This window comes from Rhinoderma darwinii, chromosome 4 (genome assembly GCF_050947455.1).
Source record: "Rhinoderma darwinii isolate aRhiDar2 chromosome 4, aRhiDar2.hap1, whole genome shotgun sequence".
In the NCBI taxonomy this organism is placed as follows: Eukaryota; Metazoa; Chordata; class Amphibia; order Anura; family Rhinodermatidae; genus Rhinoderma; species Rhinoderma darwinii.
Window position 1 is genome coordinate 212,167,347 of NC_134690.1, and position 26,371 is coordinate 212,193,717.

The 26,371-nt window shown below is 40.9% G+C and overlaps 1 protein-coding gene across 2 annotated transcripts in view; it reads right to left on the reverse strand.

The window, feature by feature from the left end:
- The window catches only part of BACH2 (BACH transcriptional regulator 2), a 304,803-nt gene extending 284,867 nt beyond the window's left edge, over positions 1-19,936 (reverse strand). For both annotated transcript variants that reach the window (XM_075862164.1, XM_075862163.1), the window contains exon 1: positions 19,455-19,936. The gene's annotated coding sequence lies outside the window, so the exon portion shown is untranslated. The remainder of the gene's footprint in view (positions 1-19,454) is intronic.
- Positions 19,937-26,371: the final 6,435 nt, after the last annotated feature.

The window sequence follows — 26,371 nt, forward strand, 5'->3', positions numbered from 1 at the left end:
CAATTTATAGCCTGTCCACGTGTATAATTTTTTTCAGTTGGGATAGGCGTTCCGCAATTGTTGGAACCTGCGGTTTAAGCCACTATGCTTTGTTTAGTTTTGACGTATTTTTTCATATATTTTTTATAATATGGCGTCCACCGTGCGGGATAAAATATGTAATGGTTTTATACTTTGGGTCATTACGGACACGACTATACCAAATTATGTATATATTTTTTCTTGTTTTTTCCAATAATAAAAAGTCTTACGAGAAAAAAGGCAATTTATTTTTTTTAACATGAAACCTATTTTTTTTACAACATTTTTATAAAAAATGTTTTTGTCCCACTAGGGGACTTGAAGGCCTGCAACTCTGATCGCTATTCTAATGCACTGTACTACATACGTAGTGCAGTGTATTAGTGCTGTCAGTCATACACCGACAGCAAGCCCATGAAGACCCACCGGAGGCGGGTTCTCATAGGCTTCCGTACAAGGCAGACACGGAGGCCATTGTTAGGCCTCAAGTTGCCGTACCAACCTTTGGCACCCCAACGATAGCGTCGTGGGGTGCCGATCGGCTAAAAACCCCTCAGATGCTGCGATCTCTATTAAACCCAGCATCTGAGGAGTTAATTGGCCGGATCGGTAACTAGTAATATACATCAGACACCCGGCGGTAATGATGCGGGCTCAGCTTCTGAGCCCACACTATTACCGCGCCATAATGGTACTGCGCTTTGCGGGAACACCTTCCCGACAGCGCCGTGTATATATACACACATGGCGTAAGTCGGGAAGGAGTAAACGACAAGCTATAGGTTTCTGTTTTTGCCTTTGCCTTTCAGCAGCCACGACTTTATTTTTTTTTATTGACGTGAGTGTATTACCTTGCTTTATGCGGGTGGAATAGTTTTTTTATTTTTTCGAGGGTGGGATTGTTTCTGTGTAGATTATAAAATTAATTTTTAGTGTGAATATAGGAAAACGCGATTCTCGGCATTATTTTTTATCTTATTCACTTTTCACGCTAAATAACCTGTTAAATTAATTCTGCAGGTTATTACGGTCGTGTAGAGACCCAATATGTGTAGGCTTTTGTATTTTATGTAATGTAGGGGCAATAAAATATATTTTTTATGCAAAAAATTACTTTTGGGGGCTTCATCTTTTTGATTCATTTTTTAATTTCCCATTAAGGGTTAACTTTATTTTCAGCTTTATTTTTTTACTTATAATGTATTAGCATACTCCTGTGCGCAAATACATTACACTGTGTCACTATGATACAGGCTTCTGTTAGGGCAGCACATTGTTCAGTTTGCCTGCTGTTCTGGCACACTGAACAGACAGCCCTGGGGTCCTTTCTAGGTCCCCGGGGCTGACTGCAGAGGGATTTTCCGGTCTTCGATCGCATCACCGGATTTCCGGTGACGCAATCGAAGAGGAGTTCCCTTTGATCAAGCCGCGGTCACGCACTGCAGCGATCAAGGTGTTAAACAGCTGGGGTCGGAATGTTTTCCCATCTTAGCCTTCTGTGTTCAGACGACATCTCTAAGTTCAGGAGCTGTAAGTTACAGCTCCTGCTTAGAGGTCGAGCGCTCATCAGCCTCCTCTACAGCAACGCCAAAAGACGTCGCTATAGACGAAGCACCTGCACCGCCTGATGTCAAAAGACAGTGTGCAGTCGTTAAGGGGTTAACCTTTACTAATTTGAAAAGCTATCTCGGCTCAAGTCCTATGTGGAATGACTGCTTAGTTATCAGGTTTTTTTTTTTATAATTGCTATATGAAATGTAAAATAACTTTTGTTAGTGATGCAAAACAACTTGCCATTTGGCTAAGAAGACTATGGAAAGAACATGAGATCGTATGCATGATATACTGCAATGTTTACCAAACTGTAAGGTAAAAATCAAAAGAGCAATATTTTCCAACCTTTACTGAGACTTACTAACTAAAACCACATGTTTTATTATTAGAAGTAACCAACTCACTGATACTAATGAGTCACTTGCATCAGCGGAAACCAAGAATCACTATCTTTGGCACAAGTTTCAAGTCCACAGCATTTAAAAATATACGCATTCTGTAGAAGACCGATTGATCGAACAAGTGTACATTTTCTAAACAACATATAGAGGCACATATAACGTGTGCTATTAAACCGGATAACTCAATAACATCGCTAGGCGAAGTTCATTTTTCAGTCTTATGTAAATAAATATTAAAGGGGTGTTCTGGGACAAATTTGCTATTCTGGAACGAATATAACTTATTATAGGAGTACATTTTGTAATATACTTAAACTTCATGAAGTGCCTGCATTGCTCTATCTACCGGCTGGTCGCGCGATGCCTCCGCTTTCAGACTTCAGACTCTGCATTAGCTGAATGCCCAATCTTGCATGCGCAAATTCCTCCCAACCAATAAGATGCTCTAAAATGATTGTGGCCTGGAGGTGTACATGGAGAATATTCAGATAGCTAAGATGCCAGCGCAATGCAGCATGGGAATTGTAGGCTAATAAGGGAACAGGAGACGGCTGCGCGGCACTTGTTCAGACTGTAAACAACCCAGGAACAGCACACATTCGGTGAGGCAAAGAAACAAAAATGGTATGTTGGGGGCATTAGGACCCCATACCCAGCATAGACACAACATTAAAAAAAAACAACAACATGATCAGTGTCAGAAAACCCATTTAATAATCATCTGATGAAAATGTATTAACATTTCTAATATACTAATAGGTTTCAATTCCTTATCATTTTGAAGATCTGCGCTTGCTGGCAATAGATGGGCCACATGTTTACATTCAAAGGCTGAACTCCATATAGATCCAATGCTTCATACAGCTGAGAGTTTGCTACAATGTATCATTTCTTGACAATACTCTGTGAGCCAAACAACCTGGACTCCAGGCGGATACATTTTTACCTATAGTGATACATTAAACACAAATTTCTCTCCTTTACTGACAATTTGCTTTAATGTATTTAGGATTGCCTGGATACTCTGAGCTGTGAAAAGTATTATGCCTGGACAGAGACATGAATGTTTATATTCACTGACAGCAAACATATATATTGAAATTTTAGGAACTAAAACAAAAAGTATATTGGAAAGTTGTGCAACATCTAATTACCCAATGATTAGGATTTAGCTATACAAGTCTAGCCGTCTAAAAACAAAATTATATTTGCCAGATTAGGGAGATACTTTCTTTGCTGTTACCTTATAATATTTTATTTATATATGTTTATATTTCATTTCTCCATTATTCTGATTTATTATTATACTTGTGTGTTTTTGCCATTTGTAGTCACTAGGTGTTGGGTTTCTCTAATTAACTATTTGGTAAATATCCCTTTAAATAAGCACTATATTAAGGCTAGGGGGAGCCCTACTGAGCATGCACCCTGAAGGTCCACGTAGCAGATGAAACGCATCGGTAACATAAGATGCCTACACCACCTGGTGATTGAGGATACACCGGCCCGTATTTCCAATATTGAATTCGGCGCCCCTGAAATTTCCTTAGAAGTGTAGACACATGCCGGAGAATATTGGACAGACTGGCCTTTGAGAAGCCTGATCTCGGCCATAATATATGGGTTCCCAATGGTTTATAAGTAGTCCCCATTGAGAATACCCTTATATCTGCTGCTTTAAACGCCCACTGTGGGGTTGAATACGGGACAATATATAAATATGGCCATACCCAAGAAGGTGGGATGCTAATGTATGCTTTGGATCAGAAGATTATGGAGCCAATGTTCTGTATTAACTAAAGTTACTCAGCAGGGAATGCCCATAATGAGTGGATATATATGCACCAGTGACATCCTGTGACGAGCAAGTGTGTTACTACTTACTGCATGGCATTCTGTTCTTATTGCATACCAGACATCTCGATTTAAATTACCATTTTTATTTTTTCTTAATTGCGACATTATGATAAGTACATAAAGGTCTTCTGCATTCCATATTACAGTACAATGATGTCCGGGATGTTTTTACTACAATCTGATACTATCAATATTATGACCGGGGAGGGGGGAAAGGCACAATAATGCACAACTAAATATTGATCACTATTTAATGTACACTCCTTCTGCAGCATTTTTTGATCTGTCTGCGTCCTGCTGGGCACGGGTTTTCACCCACCCACCTACCTAGTAAGTATGGCCTTTTTTGTGGTTTTGTAAATATTGATCGGGTTGGCTGCTATGCTCCTTATTTTTCCCATTTCTCATGTTTCACTGGCCTTTGTAATAGTTATTATATTTATTGCCTTATTCTTTCATGAAGTTGCTTTATAATATTTGAACTTAATTAATTATGCACATATGAATTTAGCATTTTGATGAATAAATTGTTTGTTCTGTATATAAATCTTGCATGTTTTTCATTAAATGATTTAACTGTATCATAAACGTTATGCTCACTGACCAGTGAGTTATTTGATAGGGGTTGTGGGTAAGGCAAATGTACTTTTTTGTATTTGTTAATACTTGTCTTCTATCCTAATAAATTTGATAAATAAAATGTTTTTAAATTATTCCATACTTCTATCTGTACATTTATATAGGTAACCTGTTTTTTTTGTAATCTGGCAAAAAGCCCGTAAATTAGGCATGTAGGTGGTCACACAATAACTACCCATGTCTGATAAGGATTTCCTCAAAGCCAAAAGAATGAAACATTTATGTAAGAGGCAAATTCACATTACATAGGTTATTATACACAACAGTGTTCTTTCCATGCCCAAAGTCTTTCTGGGGAATTTAGAGGCTTTTCTCTGGACTATCATTCCCTGTCCCTTAACAGTGTTGTGTTTTTTCCCCCCATTGATTTCATTTAGCTACATCCATCCAAGTGCAAACTTTTATACTTACAAATCCCAGTTAATATAGAGAAAAGGCAAAAACCTCCCTAGAACGACATGACTGAATTGCTATAAAGAAACAAAAAATTCCTTCCTAAACATATTGGCAATTGTACAGATCCTTTGCAGTTTTTCAGAGAAGCAGTTCTAGGGACACTTGTAGAAATGCTTCTTTCAAGCGTTTCAAAACCTACTGTCAGAAGCCTTCTCCATGACCAGATGCTTTTTGAAAGAGATCCACAAAGAAGCCTTTTCTAAGAGCAAGCCTCAAAATGCAGCATCTGAACTTGTAACGTACTTGAAATGTAATGTGAATTACAAATGGAATGGTATAATGTGGTCTGACGAAACAAACATTGAACTTTTTGGCCATGCACACAGTTAATATTAGGTACTGCATTCAAAGAGGATACTGTGACGTGGAATACATCATGAGTTGGGTAACAAGATTCTGACTGAATGCCCATCTAAATACAAATGTACTAGAATAAAACCTGGGGGACAGTTTCAGATTAGGTCAGATGGTAATTGACCATCAGATAGAACGTGGAACGGCGGTTTTCACTTTCCTTCTCCCTGCACAGTACTTTAAAAATTGTTATTTTACTGCATAGCAATTTGGGACTTTGAAAATGGCATTTAGGGAACATTTTGTTAAACTGCCTCTAATGAGATTTTTATACACGGATGTTTATTGAATAAATATGCTTTGGTGGAAATGTATGGTGGAAATGGGAAAATCTAAACAGATTACAGATTTGTTTCAGGACTGTTTTAAGACCAGTTTTTATTCGACCACCAAGATCTATCCCAAAAAGCACCTAAAACATTTATAAAAAGAAGTCACTATGTTCTGTTTTAATTTTTAAGTTTTTTTTCCAAACATAAAATAAAAAAAGCTCCATAAAATATTTTACATATAAAACAATAAAAACAGGCACAATATATAGGATTGGAAAAAAAGAAAAAACTAGCCTATAACATAACTTCTTGGGTTACATATATGTCAGGCTTCAATGTATGTCGAGGTGCTGCAATAAAGCTGAAGTACTTTAGCACAATACCACTCAGAATTAGAAAAATATAACAGACCACCCGGGTGTCAAATCGGTCGTGAAATACGTCCGCCTTTCATGGTCGATTTCCACCCGCGCGGGACCCATTTTCCCGGATCCTTCATAGACTTGTTTACTAAGGGATCGGGAAAACTGGCAAAAATAGGTCATGTCCCATTTTTTCCAGGGCCATTCATACAGTCCATTAAAAAAACGGCTGTGTGAAAAACACCAGAGACAAGCATTAATTTTAATGCAGCCGTGTGATGGCTGTTAAAAAAAAACAAAAAAAAAAAACAGCCATCATACGGCCTGACTTTCCCTGTCGTTTGAATAAGGCCTAAAGCTGGCCATACACTTTAGATAGCGGTCGGTCAAACGCTGGTTGAAATCCAACAAGCTTGATATTTTTTGCCATCGGGGATTGTTGTGAGACCCCCATACACATTAGCTAGTCAGACGATTCTGGTAGGTTCGGACGGCTTTTATCGAATGTGTTTGGTCAGCTTCATTTAAAAACAAAATGCAAAACTGCCAAACTTTTCAAAAATAATATTACTCAAGAGGTGCCAAAGAGCATTACACTGCTTAGAAGAGACTTTTGGTCAATGGAAGTAAATGAGGCTGCGTTCGATTGCGTTTGGAGTTTTTTTTTACCGTTAGTAAGGTTAAAATCAAGACAAGACCACACAATTATTTTCATGCTGAGTTGATCAAGGGGAAGGCATAAACCAAATGTGTCAAGTAGTTGGTAATTTACACTCATGAAGGAAAACAAATACATCTTTCCTGACTCTAAATATGTAAATTGCAATAAATATCTGGATCAAGTACTCATGTAGTAGTAATCGAATATAAAGAACTAGCAATTTATTTATTTATTTTTTAAATTACTGCATCTAATCCCACTTTAGAAAAACTCAAAGCGGCTCTGTCAGCACATTATAAGTGCCCTATCTCCTACATAATCTGATCAGCGCTGTAATGTAGATAACAGCAGTGGTTTTTATTTAGAAAAACAATCAATTTTGACCAAGTTATGAGCTATTTTAGCTTTATGCTAATGACTTTCTTAATAGACAACTGGGCGTGTTTTTACTTTTTGACCAAGTGGGCGTTGTAAAGAGAAATGTAGGACGCTGACCAATCAGTGACCAATCAGCGTCATACACTTCTCTCCATTCATTTACTCCGCACATAGTGATCCTGCGAGATCATGATGTGCTGTCACTTACTCACACATTAACTTTACTGAAGTATCTTGAGAGTGAATAGACATCACCTCCAGCCAGGACGCAATGTCTATTCACACTCCCGACACTTTGGTAAAGTTGTGTGTGACTTAATCACACAGCACATCGAGATCACGCTTGCTGTCATTAAGTCCCACACAAACGACACCGAAGTGTCGGGAGTGTTAATAGACATCGCATCCTGGCTGGAGATGATGTCTGTTCACTCTCAAGACACTTCAGTAAAGTTAATGTGTGAGTAAGCACATCGTGATCTCGCAAGATCACTATGTGCGGAGTACATGAATGGAGAGAAGTGTATGACACTGATTTGGTCAGCGTCATACATTTCTCTTTACAACGCCCACTTGGTCAAAAGGTAAAAACGCCCAGTTGTTTATTAAAAAAGTCATTAGCATAAATCCGAAATAGGTCATAACTTGGTCAAAATTGATAGTTTTTCTAAATAAAAACCACTGCTGTTCTCTACATTACAGCGCCAATCACATTATGTAGGAGATATTATAATCTGGTGACAGAGCCTCTTTAGCCCCTTAATATGGCATTCATTTTGGGGCCTTATTCTACGGTACAGCGTTTTTACGGCGCTGTAGAATGTGCAGCCTCACGTTGGGTGCTTGGCTGTCAGACAACCAAGCAGCACAAGTGTAGGCAAAACCGCTATTTTTTTCTAGCTAGAAAGCACAGCCCGGACATTGACACCAGTCAGGGCTATATTCCCCTGTAACTGGGGATTTAGTTGGGAAATAAACTAAAAAAAAAAAAAACAAAAAAAAAAAAAAAACAACGTTTAAAACAATGAAGTTCTTCAAGGGACTTTTTTTTTTACCCTCTGTGGGACACATGAAAAAAATAAAACTTTAAAAAAAAAATAAATGGAAAATAAAAGTAATACAAAAAAGTCTTAATAATAGGAAAATCATAAAAGACTTGCAAATCATATACAAAGCCCTGCCCCAGGCAGTGACCCTTACTAGGTTGTGTCATATATTTAAAAAAGCAATCGCTATTTGGTTAAGAAATTATAAAAAAAGACAGGTAATGAAAAAAAGAAGCAAAAATCATTTTAATAACCGGAAAAGGCAATAGCCGTTTGACCAGTAAAGTCTGTGTATTATTGGGTTAAAGATTTAAAGCCTAACCCCACTTGTAATAAAACACTGCAGTTTTTAGTAAAATCGTCCCTTTAGCTTGTTCTGATGCCTGTTTCTCCACAGCTGTCAATTACTTTCTGCATCTGTGACTACAATGTACATTCATGTAACTGACATAATAGCTGTGGTCACCAGCAGTTCTTCTATGCACCACAGAAGACCTTCTATGATAACGACAAAACAGAAAGATGGTGTCCAGTCATTGTAAAATGCTGGGGGGGCGCAGGTACTAACGATGGGGAAAAAAAAAAAAAAGAACAGGTATACGGAACAGAGATAGCGGTTTGTGACATTGATAAAGAATCCCAAAGAAATGCATTATGGACATAGAAGGCCTCATGCACACGACCGTAGCCATGTGCACGGCCGTGATTTTCAGGTCAGCCGGCCACGGAGTGTCAGCTGCGAGCCGCCCGCAAATCGCGTGCTGTGCACATGGCCGCGGCCATTAATTTCAATGAGCCCGGACCGCAGAATACAGCCGTAATAAGGCTTGCCCGTTCTTTCTGCGGTTCGGGCTCCGGGGCCATGCATGGACCGTGGAAACCACGAAAACCTCAGAATGAACAACAAGCAAACCATAGAATACATTCTCCTCAATGGAGTCTAAAAATATGGATCTGTAATAATACTCCATTGACTTCTATGTGGTAAATACGGCTCCAAATTTGAATTTTTAAAATGCATTGCCTATTCCGGGGAGCATACAGACCTGAAATCCGGATCTGTATTGTCACCACATAAGCCAACACACTCTAAAATACAGAATATGTATCTTAGACTCGATTGACATCTGTGGTGAAAACAAGGATCCATGTAACGGATCCAAAAGTTTAGACTTCATTGACTTCTTGCAGCAAAACAAATTATTCTGCGTTCAATCCCTCTACTTATAACGGATCCCTTTTTCATTTTTTGATCGCTCATTTTAGAAAATAATGGTCACTTTTCTTCTTTTCTACCACATTACCAGAAAAAAAACGACAATATATTATGCAAAAAAACGGAGAATTAGAACATACTTCAGCTGAATAAACAAAGGGCCTTCCTTGCTTTGTTACAAACATATACAAACCACACAGAATAGCCCGGATCATTCAGAATATATAATCGGATGTGTAAAGACAGGAAAGAAGAAATGATGCAGTTTAAGGTCACGAGGAGATGGTAGCGGAGGGGTCATCAGCATTAGGCACTCCCCTTTAGTTTCTGTGTACAAACACTGAAATATGCAGTTGGATGATCCACTTCTGCATGACTGTACAGATTCTTTCCAGGTCATTCACCCCGATTTCCTGAAAAACACCAGGAACTTTAACAGCTAAGGACAGGCTCTTTCCTACCTCCCGGGCACATGTTCCGAGGCTCCGCTACAATGAAACAATTATCTGCTTAGGGAATTCACCAGAAATATTGTAACACACAAAAATTAGAAATGGTACCAAATATTCTTCAAATGTCATTTCCCCAAAAAGCCGGAATCACTTAAACAATAGGGTACAATTAGAATAATCGAATAAAGGCAATTTCCTACACAGTTCAACATTCAAGAGCTGCACGATTTAAAATGGTTACAAAGCATACATTACATAAAAATACAAGCATCTAAGGAGTCATAACATGCCCGAAAAAACAAAAACTAAACTCTGAAAGTGGAGTCTAGGCTACTCCTAGTCGGAGTACTGTAGGAGTCTTATTTACATCGGAGCGAAGGGAAGGGCTGTGGAAGAAATCCCAGAAAAATAGCATGATGCATGCAATAGAGAGGAGAACAATACTCCCTTTGTTACAATGAAAATGATGCAATTGTTCTGCACTCCATGCTGGAATGAGCCAAGTGCAATCAAGGTAAAGTCTGGCCAGTCTAGTGTGTACACAGAGCAAACTGCCCTGCCAATGGCTTTTATCTCTCTCCTTCGCTCGTTAAAGGGGCATGTACACACAGAGGAACAGCCATCAGATAACTGACAGTTGCACATTCTTTCATTCACGCTGTGGATGATTTGGAGAGGGCAGCTCAGGGCTGAAGCAGACATGTGAGTCAGCAGCAGCTGCCTGTAGGAAACTGCTGACAAGCACGATTGTTCTCACATACACAAACCGCTACACACACCTACCTCATACATAAAACATGGGTGTATGTAAAGTGGACATCAGGAACACCTCCACTCACAGTTCCTGTTTTCCAACTCAAGGTCAAAATTAACCCCTCTTATGCCCTATAGAGAATAACTAAATCCTGTCATGCAATACTATTATTATCAATGTAAATTGTGATACTATATTCTAGTGCTATACATCATAAAACAAGAATACACACACACACACACACACACACACACACACACACACACACACACACAATATAAATTCAGTCATTTCTGACTGAACACAATCAAAACAGGGCTCTGGGTTGTTGTTTTCTTATGTAACCTCAAAGCTCCAGAGTAACCAAACACAGAACTTCCTCTTTTTATTACTATAAGTTTGCGAAAGTGATACTCTGTACAGATGCAGCTTTTTCCGCTTTTCACAGTATGGTCGTTTTTTTTAAACCAGAACATTGTATGACCTGACTCATGAATGAAAAGTTTGGCAGCACATTTGTAAATCTGTATTATAGTATTGAAAGAAAATTACCCTAAACATTCAGTATTTATTTATGGGGTGTTGTTGAAGAGAACATCAGAGTTGGTTCTTCTCAAACATTTTTGACACCTTTATTTAACCCATTTAACCAGTAATTGTGAAGTATTTTTTTTATGGGAAACATTAACAGTACCATTATTCTTCATGTAGTGGGTTTGGACGAATAAAAGAAGATGCTATTCATCTATTCCACTTAGAGGAGCACAAAACTCAACATCATATATACACACATACATACCACACACCACACACAAATATTTCTCAGAATATAAACTATTTGCAAGCAGCCAGTTACCCATTGCACTTACAAATGAGATACTGCTGCCTAAATTATTGGGTCGTATTGTCAAGTCACTAAAAAGTTAGATTGGTTCCTGGATTATTCTGGCACGGATAGTCTGCAGTATTTTGTCCAAAGCTGACTATGAGTATCTTACACCCGAGCTCTACCTCTAGACATATGATGAGGCTCAGAAGACTCTGGTGCCAGCATCTCTCCATCTGTAAATAAGGGGATGTGATAGAAATATTCTACACACTCAGATTCTAGGGGCTACTGTGTAGCAATTCCATTCTCTGGGAGCCGAACTCTACGTACATTTACCTTGTCCAGGACACACTTTGTAAATATGCGGGGTAATCTGTACAGGTACAAGAGCACTCTGTAGAGAGGATCATCATGCATTGCTAATTACTATACCCCGCTTCTATCAAAAAACCTATATCATGTTGGTGCTATGGACATAAATCATGGACATAATATATAATTGACTTATCTTATTTTCAGGATTTTTATTAAAAATAAATCAAAATAAAAATGCTCTATAAAGCATACAAAATCAAGTGTACGCTTTTTTTTTCTCATAAATGGGAGCAGATCCATCAAGAGCAGTGTGCGTGCAGCCTCATACAGAAAGAAGCCACAAATCAAACAATATATGTATTTCACTCTGGAGTTGGATGAAATTAAACTGATCAGCTTTGTAAATACGAGTTACTCTCTCAGCCCTTATGAGGAGGTTCACACTAGTGTTCTTTGCTTTTTCTCCCCCTTCGTATAATGCAAACTGATTGGAATCTGATGCATAAAATGGTATCAGTTTGTAATAGTTTTAAAATATTTTTTTTTTTGGTACGGTTCAAAATTTATACAAGAAGTAGAATGCTGGGGTTTAGATCCTGTGAAAATGAACTCATAGAAAACGGATAGAATTAATGGGATCCAGTTCTTTATGTTGTTTTCAATATGTGTGAAGCACTAGAGTTTAACTAATCTAACCCAGAACGAGGGGATTATTGGACATTTGAAAGGAAAAAAATCATTATTCGTTCTCCGAAAGATTCCACTGTTATTGGTCAATGCAAACAATAAAGATAACAACTTCTGAATGAAACATTTATTATTAACATACATAAGCTAGTAGTTGAACAATAAATTAATATTGGGTGTGTAGACTTTGTAGACTACTTTTGTACTATATAAACAATGGCAACTAAATCACAAATGAGGTTGTTCACTGGAGCAGAACCATGGAATAACAGCTAGTCTATTCCAAAAATATCTAAAATCTCAATAAATAACAAGCAACCCCAAAGAACATCACAAAGATCACGATTGAAATAGACATTACAGTTCCAAACACTTAGATTTACAGGTTTGATAATACCATTTGTGTGCAGTTTATAACTATTTAAATGTAAGGTCCAATACAACTCAAATACTAACATCAAGGTGAGATCGGTACACGAATGCAAAACAAAGCTAAAATAAAATTAGTACCATCATAAATTCTTATAGTATCAAGATTTTTAAAATACATCTTAAAGCAGATTAAAGAGTGTATACTTTAATATTTCTAATTCTTAGGCATCATTCACACTTGTGTATGAAAATAAGGACCCAACACGGATGCAATACACATCAGGTTTTATTTACAATTTGTTTTTTTTGTTTCTGTATTGTGTTCGAAGTTATCCGTTTCATCCGTATGTGTTCCATGTTTTGTTAAAGGATTAACTATTTTTTTGCGGTTTTCATAATGTTGTGCAAAGTTGGAGACACATGGATGATAAAAAAACTGGAACAAACGCGCAAATGTGAACTATGCAAACAGAGAGCATGCTTTTTTAAATTCAAGCCATCCGGGGGAATGTAACAACTTTTCTACGCCAGCTTTCTAGCATAGAAATGTAGCAAACGGCCCAAAAATTGCAACTCCCCCACTCTCGCCACATTTCAGAAAAGTGGGCAAGGCTTAGCGAAGGCGGGCAAGGCCAGCAGTGGCCCGACGTATTTACTTCAATTTATGGCAGAAACTGTGTAAACATAAACAGTCTATTTTCATCCAGTGGCGCACAACCAGCCAAAGATTGGACAATTTATAAAAAGAGTTGTGTGGCTCTTGAAGAATTTGTTGCATTTTAGGCCAGCTTAATTTTTAATAAGACTGGCGCAGTCTTAATACATCTCCCTATTGACTTCTATGGGCAAAAACAGCCATAGGAAAAGACCATGTAAACCGTCGTCTGGGCATGTTTTTCTGTAAAACTAGATTATTTATCAGACAAATAATTTGAAATAGGGTTAAAACATAACATTAGCATGCTTTGTAAAATACATCTTCCAGGTTACGGCAGCGTCTACAAAGAATTTCCCTTTCTCTTGGTGATCTCACGGCTTAGGATGATGACAAGGAAGGAAGGAAGACCAATTTAGCTGCAAAGCTTAGTCAGGCTTCTCAGTGGTGACCCGGCAACTATTACTAGGTTGAAGGTCATCGTTCATGTAGCCGGCGTAATCCAGCCCACAGTATGGTACACATCACTTACATAGATTTGTTTGCATATCATTAACTTGGTTAAATGAAGCCAATGGTCAAATCTCAGCTGGGAGCGATGTATGAGACAGCACAAAGCTATAGCTGCCATGTCACTTCTGATACACAACCACATTGATACAGATTGGCAGGTGCCACCAGCTTGGTCACTAAGCAATTTGATTAAATATTTATTTTAAACTACAAACAGATCCAATGCATTTATGGATGAAAAGATATGAAATGGTTATTGTATTTATTGCTCAACTAGACATAAATGATATTAACTGCAACACCACAACAAATGTGCAGAAAGAAAGTGTTGTGATGTCATTTCATAGGAGGGGGGGGGGGGGCAAAAACAATATCCTATGTCATACAATGGTGGCAATATAAACACAAAAGACTAACAGATCTATACAAACATATGTACTAAACTCAGCTAAACAGGTTTTTAGAAAACTCTCTTGAAATTTTAAGTTAAAACATTTTTAGATTAAATTAAAAGCAATATCATTACCAAAACAAGGACTGAAATGGGAAACCTCAATGAACCAGTTTCTTAGATACGACAAAACCTCACACTATTACATCAGGAGTGGGTCATAGAGAAAGGACAATCTAGGCTGGAATCACACACAGCGCTTACTCATGTTTTCAGTGGTGTTTTCCACCGTTCTTTTCCCAAAAATTACTGCGGCCAGATGTTATTTCATTTCTAATGAGAAAGACTGCTCACACTGCAGCGTTTTGGTTTGTGGCATTTTTAGGGACGGTGTTATGTTTTCAAAACGCAGCATGCTCTAGGTATGGCGCTTTTCACATGGACTTTTCTATAGAACTTCAAATACACATGTAGAAAGGTATGTACAAAATGACATTAAATAAAAAATGCCACCAAAAACGCATTTGTTACATGCAGTTTAGAACGCCAAAAACCCTGTGTGAAGGAGGTCTAAGGGTATGTCCCCACAGTTCATATACGCTACAGATCTTTCTCAGCAGAATCTCAGAACACGCAGGTAAGTATGTCACATAAATCTTCAGCAAACGGTGCGTTTTTGCTGCGCATATTGCAGCAGAAATGCAACAAAGATGTGGAAATCACTGCAATTCTCCGAAGTGACTTCATCTGCGGATTTAGTGTGAAGCATTGATTGTAACAAATTATATGTGCAACTGTGGATTTCCAGCGGTATTTATATAGTTTCCGCTGTGTAAATGCTGTACAAACTGCAACATGCGTATTTTACTGCGGACATTATGCTGCCCATTCAAATCTATGGTCCAAACAAGTAGAATCTTCGCACAGAACCCACAGCATAAATAGACATGCTGCGGATTACAGAGCTGCACCGCAGAACACTGCACAACTTGTCTGCAGTTCTTTTCTGCAACTTGTGGCTAAGATTTGCAGAAATCTCATCTACTTTACGGCTACTGTAAATGATGTGGAATTTCCGCACAGAATTCCGTTGTGAAAATTCCACAGTGTATCCTGCCTGTAGGAACATACCCTTAAGGCCACATGCACACAATGCATATTATGTGCGGATTTTCCATCTGAGTTTTCCTGCAGAAAATCCACAGCATAATAGAGTAACAGCAGAGTAAAGAAGATTTCATGTAATCTGATTTACACATTGCAGAATTTTTCCACATGTAAATTTTCCCGAAGTGCAGACTTTAAAATCCGCAGCATGTCAATTTATCCTGCGTTTCCGTGTCTGAATTGTATTTGACACAAAAATGCACCAAAACCCGCAACATAAAATCTGCACCTGTTTCTGAATCAAAATGTAAAAAAATTATTAAAAAAACATGCAATATTAAGTGTAGATTTAACATGTGGAATTACCTGCGTTTATCTAAGGTTTTGATTTGGATTTTCCGCAGCGAATTACGCAAAGTGTGTGTGTGTGTGTGTGTGTGTGTGTGTAGCCTAAGGGCTTATTCAGACCAACGTATTATACGTCCGTGCTACGAGCGTGATTTTCACGCGCGTCGCACGGACCTATGTTAGTCAATGGGGCCATTCAGACATTACGTGATTTTCACGCAGCGTGGGTCCGCTGCGTAAAACTCACGACATGTCCTATATTTGCCAGTTTTTCACGCATCACGCACACATTAAAGTCAATGGGTGCGTGAAAACCGCGCACGGCACACGGACGCACTTCCGTGTGCCACGTGTGATACGCGCTACAGTAGTCAAAACTATGAATGAAAACAGAAAAGCACCATGTGCTTTTTTTGTTTACAAACATAAAAACAGAGTGTCATAATGATGGCGGCTGCGCGAAAATCACGCAGCCACGCAATATATGCTCATGACACACGGAGCTTTTGTGCGCGCAAAACGCCCCTTTTTTTGCGCGCGCAAAATGCACACGCTCGTGTGAATCCAGCCTAAGGGTGTATTCAGACATTGCAGTTGAGGTGCAATAACATGCGTTTTTACAGCAATTTGATGTGTTTTTCGATAATCTGTTTCTTTTTAATTGCGTTTTAGTTACACCACAACTTCTGAATATACCCTAGGAAAGACTGATATGGCTTCTCTCTTTTGTATCCACTCTTGTGTTTTGCTAAAAAGAAAAACGGTCTCAAAAACGGCTTATTCCAGCCTAAGGCCGCCTTTATCAGTGTTTTAAAATACACATAAAAAAAAAAAAACAACAAGTGGTTTAAATGGTGTTTTTTTTTAAAATGTACTTTTGGTGGAGTTTTTTTAATTTTGTGAGATGTTGGTGTTTTTGAAGTTCTATAGAAAAGACTATTCAGAAAAAAAATGCTACTCACCCAAAAGAACGCTACAAAAACGTGCACAAAAGCAAACACGTATTGTATGTTTGGTTAATGTATGTAAGCTTTCGCATATTTTACTATAGTTTTCGATAATTCACATCTGGCCAAAGCATTTGTTGTTTTGTTTGTTTTTATTTAAAAAAAAACAAAATATGCAAACTAACGCATTGAAAAATGACCGTTAAATGACGAAAAAAAACAAGTTAACGCTGTGTATGGATCCAGCCTAAGGCCTCTTTCACATGGCAATATTTTGGTTAGTATTTCGCAGCAGAATTTGTTTCTGCAGCAGGCCCATGGTATTTTCCATTCAGAACGGAACTGAAGTTCAGTAACAGAAAATATCTGCAACAAAGTTTGCTGCGTGTGACTGCAACCTAAGGCCTTATTTACACGAGCATTGCGCACCTCGGATGTGAAAAACGATAGTTTTACACATCTGAGGTGCATCTGTGCTCAGCGCCGCGGGACGCGATGTCTTGAATCCCGCATAGTTGAGAGTCTATGGAGGGATGCGTGATAAGATAGGACATGTTCTATTTTCCCACGGACCCTTCACACGGTCCGTTGAAACAACGGCTGTGTGAACGGCCACATTGAATAACATCGGTCCGTGGGACGGCCGCTCTTTCAACAGCCATCACATGGACGTTTAACACGCTCGTGTAAATAAGGCCTAATAGAAAGCTTTGCAACTCTTACCGGTATAGGACCCACTTCAAGTGTTTTGTTTTTTTTTATATACGGATGAAAAATACTGTGAAAGAGATCCAAAGGTCTTATATTCCCGCTCTCTCTTTTCTATCCATTCCTGACTTGGACTAAAAAAAAAATCCAAATAAAATGTATCAAAAACTGCACTGTGTGAATCCAGCCTTATAGCTGGCTATCATATATATATATATATATATATATACATACACACACACACACACACACACACACATACACATACTAGGACTTAAGAAATAAAGCAATAGGATTTTATTTTGCAATTCAGTATGAAAGCAAAATCCATCGATGTAGTGAACAAGTGTAAAAACCCCATTTATTATTTCATGTAGACGTCAATGATTTTTAAACACTGAACTCACGTGCCATATCTATCCAATCACACACACACACCTAGATATATATATATATATATATATATATATAGTCCATGGCATTAACCTGCATCCTTGGCAGCTTTTTGTGAATGAAAGTGATCCTCTTTTGTTTACTACATGTAGCAGAAGAAATCTAGAGACCGATCTGCGTCACATCAAAGCTGAGAAGACAAATATCTGACATTTCAGCGGTGAATTAAGCCACCAAAATCAGTTTTTGGGTCATGTAGTCAACAAGAAGAGGCTCTCTACGGCACGGTAAAAAACGGACACAACGGGGCAGTCCTGGCGTTACGTAAAAAAATTATTGGAGTTACGACTGCGACATAGTCTGTAGAGACTTTGTAGTTTGTCGTGAAAAACAGGACAAGCTCTACCAGCCCTGACCTATTGTACATATACTCCTTATGTACTTTCTGAAGACAAAAATTCTTGATAAATACGTCTGACAGCCGTGATTAACGAGCTCACCCCACCACGCCCCTGCAACGCCCCGTTTGAAGGACAAAATTTAAAAGTGTTTTAAGTGTCGTAGCTTTAAAAATATCCCAGCTGTTGTGGCACAGGTGACCTGAGAGCGCCCAGGACCCCCTTACTCTAGGGCAACACATTGATCACCCATGACAAGCTATATATAGATGATCGTATGTGTGCTCTGTCCAGTGTGTAGAGGTGTAGCACAATCTGGAAGGGCATATATTACACATGAGCTGCATCAGTGTACACGCGGGTGACGTGTTTGTGTGTGGCCGGTATCCCTGTCACTCTCACACATCTGTCAAGTCACCGTTCTCACATATAGAGAGAGGTCTGGCACGCAATTTCCCATATCTGGATCACCTCCCTCAAGGCTTAGGCAAAAAAACAGAAAAGGTGACCCTGAAAACGCTGAATAATGTGCACAGCACTTTCCCTGCCGCCGGAGCCAACGAATACGACACGTAACCATGTGTAATGAAATATTAACCCGTGGAGGGAGGAACGGAGCAATTCCAGCAGCACCAGACCCCATCAATATTAATGTGACGGCATTACTAGGTGGATATCTGTACTACAAAACGCATCACGTGGCCCACAAAATGCACAATGTCCACGCTATGGTTATGAATGGAAGACGACCTCCAGTAGGTGTCACTTCATTGTTTCCGATTCCTCAGCCACAACTTTAACGGTTACCTCATGAGATAACGCTCTTACGGTAGTAGAAGGGCAGGTACAAACGTTATATTTACGCTTTCCAATAATTACCATAGAGACCAAAGTCTACCTACCACAAGCGGTGTAAAAAATCCCGCAATTTTACCACACAAGTTGCCGTTTTTGTCAACAACCATTTTTTTCTACCCGTTTCTGTCGCAACTTTTACAGCTTGTTATGGATGGAGGATAGAAAGAGAATGGTCCCAGTTTCTATGGAAGCTATTGTAACAAATCATATGAGCGGCTTCAGCCAGACAGGGGTTAATAGCAACACAAGAGGCCTCCAAATGTGACAGCTGTTTCTCCCTCCAAGCACAACAACAAGAGCCATGCTGGAGTTCCGCACACTACACGCTGTGACAGGGCTGACAGCAACTTTCCCTCCATCCATGTTGTGTCCTTTGTTGTATCATCATATGGATGCACAGGGCGGTATAACAGAGCAGCGCTGTAACATTCCAGTGCGTGGCTGCCTGTGACCCCGTCCACTAAGCAGCAGCTTTCTCCCCCCATAGACAGCTGTGCCCCCTCCACTCACCTTGTTTGCACTTTCAGTTCCTCCTGTGACACGCTGCTGTTGTTTTTGGTTGTACAAGCTCACCCCTCAGAGAGACATCACATGGCCATTCGCCGTGTGTGAGGCTGCTCGTTGTTGTTGTTGTTGTTGTTGTTCCCAGGGATAGCTTCTCTCAGTCAGGATCCACCCCCAGCCCTTTTACGTGGGGCTTGTGAAGAGGAAGGAACGTCGCCGCAGCCTTGTATGAGTGCCTGTGTGGAGATGTCAGTTCATGCAGGAGGAGGCGGCGGCAGCAGCAGCAGGCACAGTGTAACTTCCCTGGCAGAAGCTGGTGTATACAGTCACTGGCTGGTGTGTGGTTGTGTTGTATGTGTGAGTGTGACCGGCTCTCCCCTCATCCTGACGGCAGGGCAGCGTGTGTGAGTGCTATGTGTTTGTTGCTCTCTGCCTGGCCCGCCCCCAGCGGCAGCCTCCTTCTATGAGCGCCTGTTGTTTATTGGCGGGTTACTCGTTACTGACATCTGCTGTGTGCGCTGCTGTGGCACACAGTGCTCCTCATTGTCACTGGCGGCACACTGGCCGCATTGTTTATCACTATTGATTCATGCTTTCACATAAATCCAGCTGCTCTGTGAATTCCTCCATAGCTCTGCTTCTCTATCTGAAGCTGCACTACACACATTAGGGGAGATTTATTCATGCAATTATTACACCGCTTTTCTGACATAACTGCATTGAAATCAATGGCGTCATTCTGCACTGTTGTCATTTGTGTCAGTAACAGGGGGTGTGGCTAATCGCGACAGGCGTGGCCAGGGGCGTCACTAGGAAAGACTGGGCCCCATAGCAAACTTTTGATTGCGGCCCCCCTCTCCTGGGTATCACACAACCCTCTCTTGTAGATAGTGCCTCCCTATAGATTCCGCCACACAGCACCGCCTATAGATATCACCATTACAGCCCCCTGTAGATAGCACCATACACAGCCCCCTGTAGATAGCACCATTACAGCCCCCCTGTAGATAACACCATACAGCCCTCCCCCTGTAGATAACACCATACAGCCCTTCCCCTGTAGATAACACCATACAGCCCTCCCCCTGTAGATAGCACCATTACAGCCCCCTGTAGATAAAGCCATACAGCCCTCCCCCTGTAGATAATGCTATACAGCCCCCCCCTGTAGATAACACCATACAGCCCCCCCCCCCTGTAGATAACGCCACACAGCCCCTGTGGCTAACGTCATACAGACACCCTGTAGATAACACCTTATAGCCCTCCCACTGTAGATAATGCTATACAGCCCTCCTGTAGATAACGCCTTACAGCCCCCCTGTGGATAACGTCATACAGCCCCCTGTAGATAATGCCTTACAGCCCTCCCCTGTAGATAATGCCATACAGTCCCCCCTGTAGATAACGCCATACAGCCCCCCCCCTATAGATAACTCCATACAGCCCTCCCCTGTAGATAACGCCACACAGCCCCCTGTGGATAACGTCATACAGCCCTCCCATGTAGATAACGCCATACAGCCCCCCTGTAGATAACGCCATACAGCCCCCCTGTAGATAACGCCATACAGCCCTCCCCCTGTAGATAACGCCATACAGCCCCCCCTGTGGATAACGTCATACAGCCCCCTGGAGATAACGTCATACAGCCCTCCCATGTAGATAACGCCATACAGCCCCCCTGTAGATAACGCCATACAGCCCCCCTGTAGATAACGCCATACAGCCCTCCCCCTGTAGATAACGCCATACAGCCCCCCCTGTGGATAACGTCATACAGCCCCCCTGTAGATAACACCTTACAGCCCCCTGTAGATAACACCTTACAGCCCTCCTTGTAGAAAACGCCATACAGCCCCCCTGTAGATTACACCATACAGCCCTCCCCTATAGAGAACGCCATACAGCCCTCCCCTATAGAGAACGCCATACAGCCCCAAACCCCCCTATAGATTCCGCCACACAGCGCCCCATGTAGAGAACACCTTACAGCCTCCCCCTGTAGATAACGCCAGACAGCCCCCTGTAGATAACACCATACAGTCCCCCTGTAGATAACGCCATACAGCCCTACCATGTCCCACTTGGTGATTTTGCTCATCTGTGCTGCTGGGGGTGGGCTCTAAGCAGAATCCCTCTCCTTCCCCCTCTGGCAGTGGATAATATAGTCCCTTCTTACTTTCCCTGCAGATAGGTAACATGGGATCAAGAGTAGTGAAGATTTATACTGTGTCATCCACACTAGGCACTAGCTAAGGAACCAATGAAAGTAGATGTAAAGAGGACCATTCACCTCCCCATACACATGCAGCTGAGCGCAGCAAGTAACAGGCAGGGCTTCACAAACACCGTCTCACTTTACACTTTTTTCCTATCTTCCTCCGTTATTTACATATCGGTGCCATTATATTTGGCGCCCGATATGTAAATACACAACAACACAAAATGAAAGACCCAGGTAGCTGGTGGGCTGCAATACAAAAAACACACATCAATATTGCCAAAGGCAAGTAGATTTGCCCTTGTTTCCCAGGTACCTATTGAATGCATATAGTATTAACCCCTTAAAGGAACAGTGTCATCACAAATAATTTTTTTATATGTTAAAGATGTTAGTGCTTTAATAAAAACGTTTATTTTCATTTGTGTGTTTGTGTTTTACTTTTTCTTATTTTTACACTTTTTCTTCCCTATGGGGGCTGCCATTTTTTGTTCCATTTCTGTGTGTCGATTAACGACACACACAGACATGGAATACGGCAGCCACAGTCCCATAGGGACTGCGAACGGCTCCCGTCCCATTGACTGCCGTGTACGGCGTCTGTGTGGGAACTGCGCATGCGCCGCTCCCACACAGTCCTATTCGAAATTGGCGCCGTCCGGCGCCATTTTCCTGTGGACCGGAAGTCGCGGCCGGACAGTAATATTACTACTTACGGTCGCGGCTTCCGGACTTGTGCACATGGAACAGCGGCAGCAAAGGGAGCGGACGGGCCGGAGGGAGCCGCGGCGGCAGGAGCAGGTAAGAGATTTCAATGTATGTTAGTGTTTGTGTGTGTTTACTACTGTATGTAAACCTACTACACTGTGGGTTACCTCAAAAAATGGCGACACACAGTGTAGGAGGTTAAACCTTTCAAACCCCTCGTTTATCCCGGCACTAGCCAGGATAAAGGAGGGGGGGATGCTGAGAGCTCACTAGAGCGAGGGCTTTTAACCCAATGTTGCAATGCTGCAATTTTGGGAACTAGCTCCATCTAGTGACCAAAAATGGGTAGTATTATAAATTAGAAAAAATGTATAATATTTCCTGACTCGCGAAAAAAATAAAAAAAATTTGAACAATGTTTAATCACCCACACACTAAATGTTTCATTTTTTAAAAAAAAACATGTTTTTCAGGCAACACATTCCCTTTAAGGACACGGCCAATTTTAGCCTTGAGGACAGAGCAATTTTTTTTTACATTTCCCTCTTTGCATCCAGACGCTCATAACGCTTTTATTTTTTGTACGACGTAGTTGTATGAGACTTTGTTTTTTGCGGGACGAGTTGTACTTTATGTAGGTACCATTTTTTGGTACAAATACATTATCGTTTAATTTCTATACATTTTTAATTAGATTAAAATTCAGAAAAAAAGCAGTTGTGCAGCAGTTTTAATATATTTTTTTTTACACCATACACCGATCATCATAAATAATGTTATACATTTGTTGTACAGGTTGTTACGGTCGTGGCGATACCAAATATGTCTATATTATTTCATGTTTTGGGACTTATATTTTAAAAAGTTTATTTATTATAAAAAATGTGTGTTTGTGTGTATTTTATTTACTTTTTATTTACCATTATTTTTTTTTTACATTCATTTAACTTTTTTTTTTAATCCCATAAAGGGATTTATCATTTTGATTTTTATTTTGTAACTGTAATGTACTGGCATAGATCTATATGCCAGTAAATTAGCCTGTGTACAGATTGAACATATTTCCTGTGTTTTAGGGCATACTGAGGTATGCCCTAACAACTGCCTGTGTACAGACAGCCCTGGGGTCCTTCACTGGACCCTGGGCTGTCTGGCCATAAGAGTTGTGGGCTTTGATCGCGTCAGTTATTTTCTGTGACGCGATCAATGTGCAGTCCCCGCTCCTTGAACGCCGTGATCAGCTGTCATCGCGGCGTTCAATGGGTTAACAGCGGAGAGAAGATGTTTCTCTCCTCTCCGCTGTCAGAGCGGGGCCGTGGCTGTGTATTACAGCCGTTGCCCCACTCTCGATCGCGCGCACAGACGCGCGCAGGGACGGCTGTCACACAGGACGAGTATGCTCGTCCTGTGTCGGCAACCAGTTAAACATGTAACTTTATTTATCAACAATGCTATAAAGCATACAAGTGAAAATTAACCCCTACCCGACATCCGCCGTACATGTACGGTGCTGTCGGGAGGTGCTTCCCGCAAAGCGCCGTATAGGTACTGCGCAACGGGAAACGGTCATCGGTGCTAATTGCACCGTGACAAAGTAAAGATGGCTGCTGTCCATGACAGCAGGCCATCTCTACTACTAGCCCAGGGTGCCGTTTTGGCCCCCGCATTGGCGATCGCTGCTATTGGCCAGTCAATTCTGAAAGGCCAATAGCAGGGATTTTTGTTAAAACTGCGCCCTGGAGTCACAGGGCACAGTTAGACAGTGGCGATTGGTGCTGTCTAAGACAACACCCATCGCCACCAACGTCACCTAGGGAGGTGGCAGTGATGCCACCTCCAGGAGCGATCTGATTGGTCGGTCTGTAATGACCGACCAATCAGTGCACTAGGCAGTGTGGTGAACATCGACACTGCTCTGTACGCCACCATTCCAGTTTGAGACAGCGTGCAGAGCGGTTGAGAGAGAGTCTGCTGCGGATTTACTGGTATTTGTAGTGCATCCTGCACTACTGTGTAAAAAATAAGAAAGCCCTTTTGCTGCTTCTGTCTGATCACCTTTTTTTTTAAATTTTTTGTGATCAGGCACATTTTTTTGACCCTATCCCTGTCCTTGGGCCTGTCCCTGCCCTTAGGCCTGTCCCTGTCCCAATCCACCCCCTCCCTGTCCCAATCTACCCCACCCCACCCCCTCCCTGTCAGAGTCCTGTGCCCACTGAGCGCTGATCAGTGACCACCATAACTGATCAGCATCTGTGCTCAATTTTTGGCGCAGGATTTTATTTTTTTTAATTTGCACCATCTCCCTGTGTGCGCCCTGCGGCCTCGAAGTGCTGGTTAGTGACCGCCATCACTGATCAGCATCCGTGGTTTTTTTTTTCCCGCAGGTTCTTTTTTTGTGCCTTTTTTCACCCACACCAATTACCTGTGTGGGTCCTGTGACCGCTGAGCGCTGATCAGTGACCGCCATCACTGATCGGCATTTGTGCTCAACTTTTGGTCCAGGAATTTTTTATTTTTGTCATTTTTTTCCAATTATAAATTTGCACCATCTATCTGTGTGCACCCTGCGGCTACAGACTGCTGATTAGTTATCAGCATCTGTGGTAATTTGTTGACGCAGGTGTTTTTAGTTTTTTTTTCACCCGCACCTTTCCATTGTGTGCGTCCTGCGCTGCGTGCTGATCAGTGACGCACATCACTGATCAGAATATTTTCTGGCGCAGGTTTTTTCCTAATACAAAATAAAATATAATAGTAGTTAGGTGTAGCTAGTAGGTAGGGCGTTAGGGTAGCATACGCCAGCGTTAGAAACTTTCATTTAGTTTTAGACCTAGATAGCTATATCTAGCAACTTTTTTCTGCAGTTTTAGTAGAAATTTACCGTAGTTCAGTTAGACTACAGTTTTTTTAGTAATAGATAGCGTCAGTTACTGACGGACGTTCAGTTGTTTTTTTACTGACGTTTGTCCAGTAAATTTTTAGAGCCTAATTTTACTGTAGCACGCTAATTAGACTACAGTTTTTTTAGTAATAGATAGCGTCAGTTACTGACGGACGTTCAGTTGTTTTTTTACTGACGTTCGCCAAGTAAATTTTTAGAACCTAATTTTACTGTAGCACGTTAGTTAGACTACAGTTTTTTTTTTAGTAATAGATAGCGTCAGTTACTGACGGACGTTCAGTTGTTTTTTTACTGACGTTCGTCCAGTAAATTTTTAGAACCTAGTTTTGCTGTAGCACGTTAGTTAGACTACATGTTTTTTTTAGTAATGGATAGCGTCAGTTACTGACGGACGTTCAGTTGTTTTCTTCTAACTGACGATCGTACAGTAAATTCTATTCTTTTTTTTTTTTCCTTTCCTTTTCTTCTCTTCTTTCTTATCTTCTCATTTCTGTTCACTATACACGTGTAAAAACACTACACACACACACACCCCCCTGTGTAAAAATAAAAGTTGATTACACGTGTAAAAACACTACACGACCCCCTGTAATAAATCAAAATGTCTCAATCGTCCAGAAGGATGTATTCAGTCGAGGAGGCATACGCCATCATTGCCTCTGACACTGAGTCGGCCAGCGAGGGAGAGGAGGAAAATACCCCACTCCTTTTAGTTTCCTCCTCTTCCTCCTCCTCCAGTGATGACGAACCCCCCCAAAGGCGACCCAGGAGAGCAGCTGAGCCAACCCCAATGATTGATCCCGTGTGGACTCCACTCCCTGAAAATTATGAGCCTCAAATTCCTGATTTTATAGGCAGCTCAGGAATTCAGTTTGAGACTGAAGGCCTCTCAGAAATGGACTTTTTCAAGGTCTTTTTTTCTGAGGAGTTTGTTAATTTAATGGTGGCCCAGACGAATCTGTACGCCCAACAATTTTTAACCAGAAACCCCACTTCATCATTTGTTAGGTGGACCCCAGTAAATGCAGCGGAGATGATGACATTTTGGGGCCTTGTGCTGCATATGGGACTAGTGAGGAAGCCAGAGGT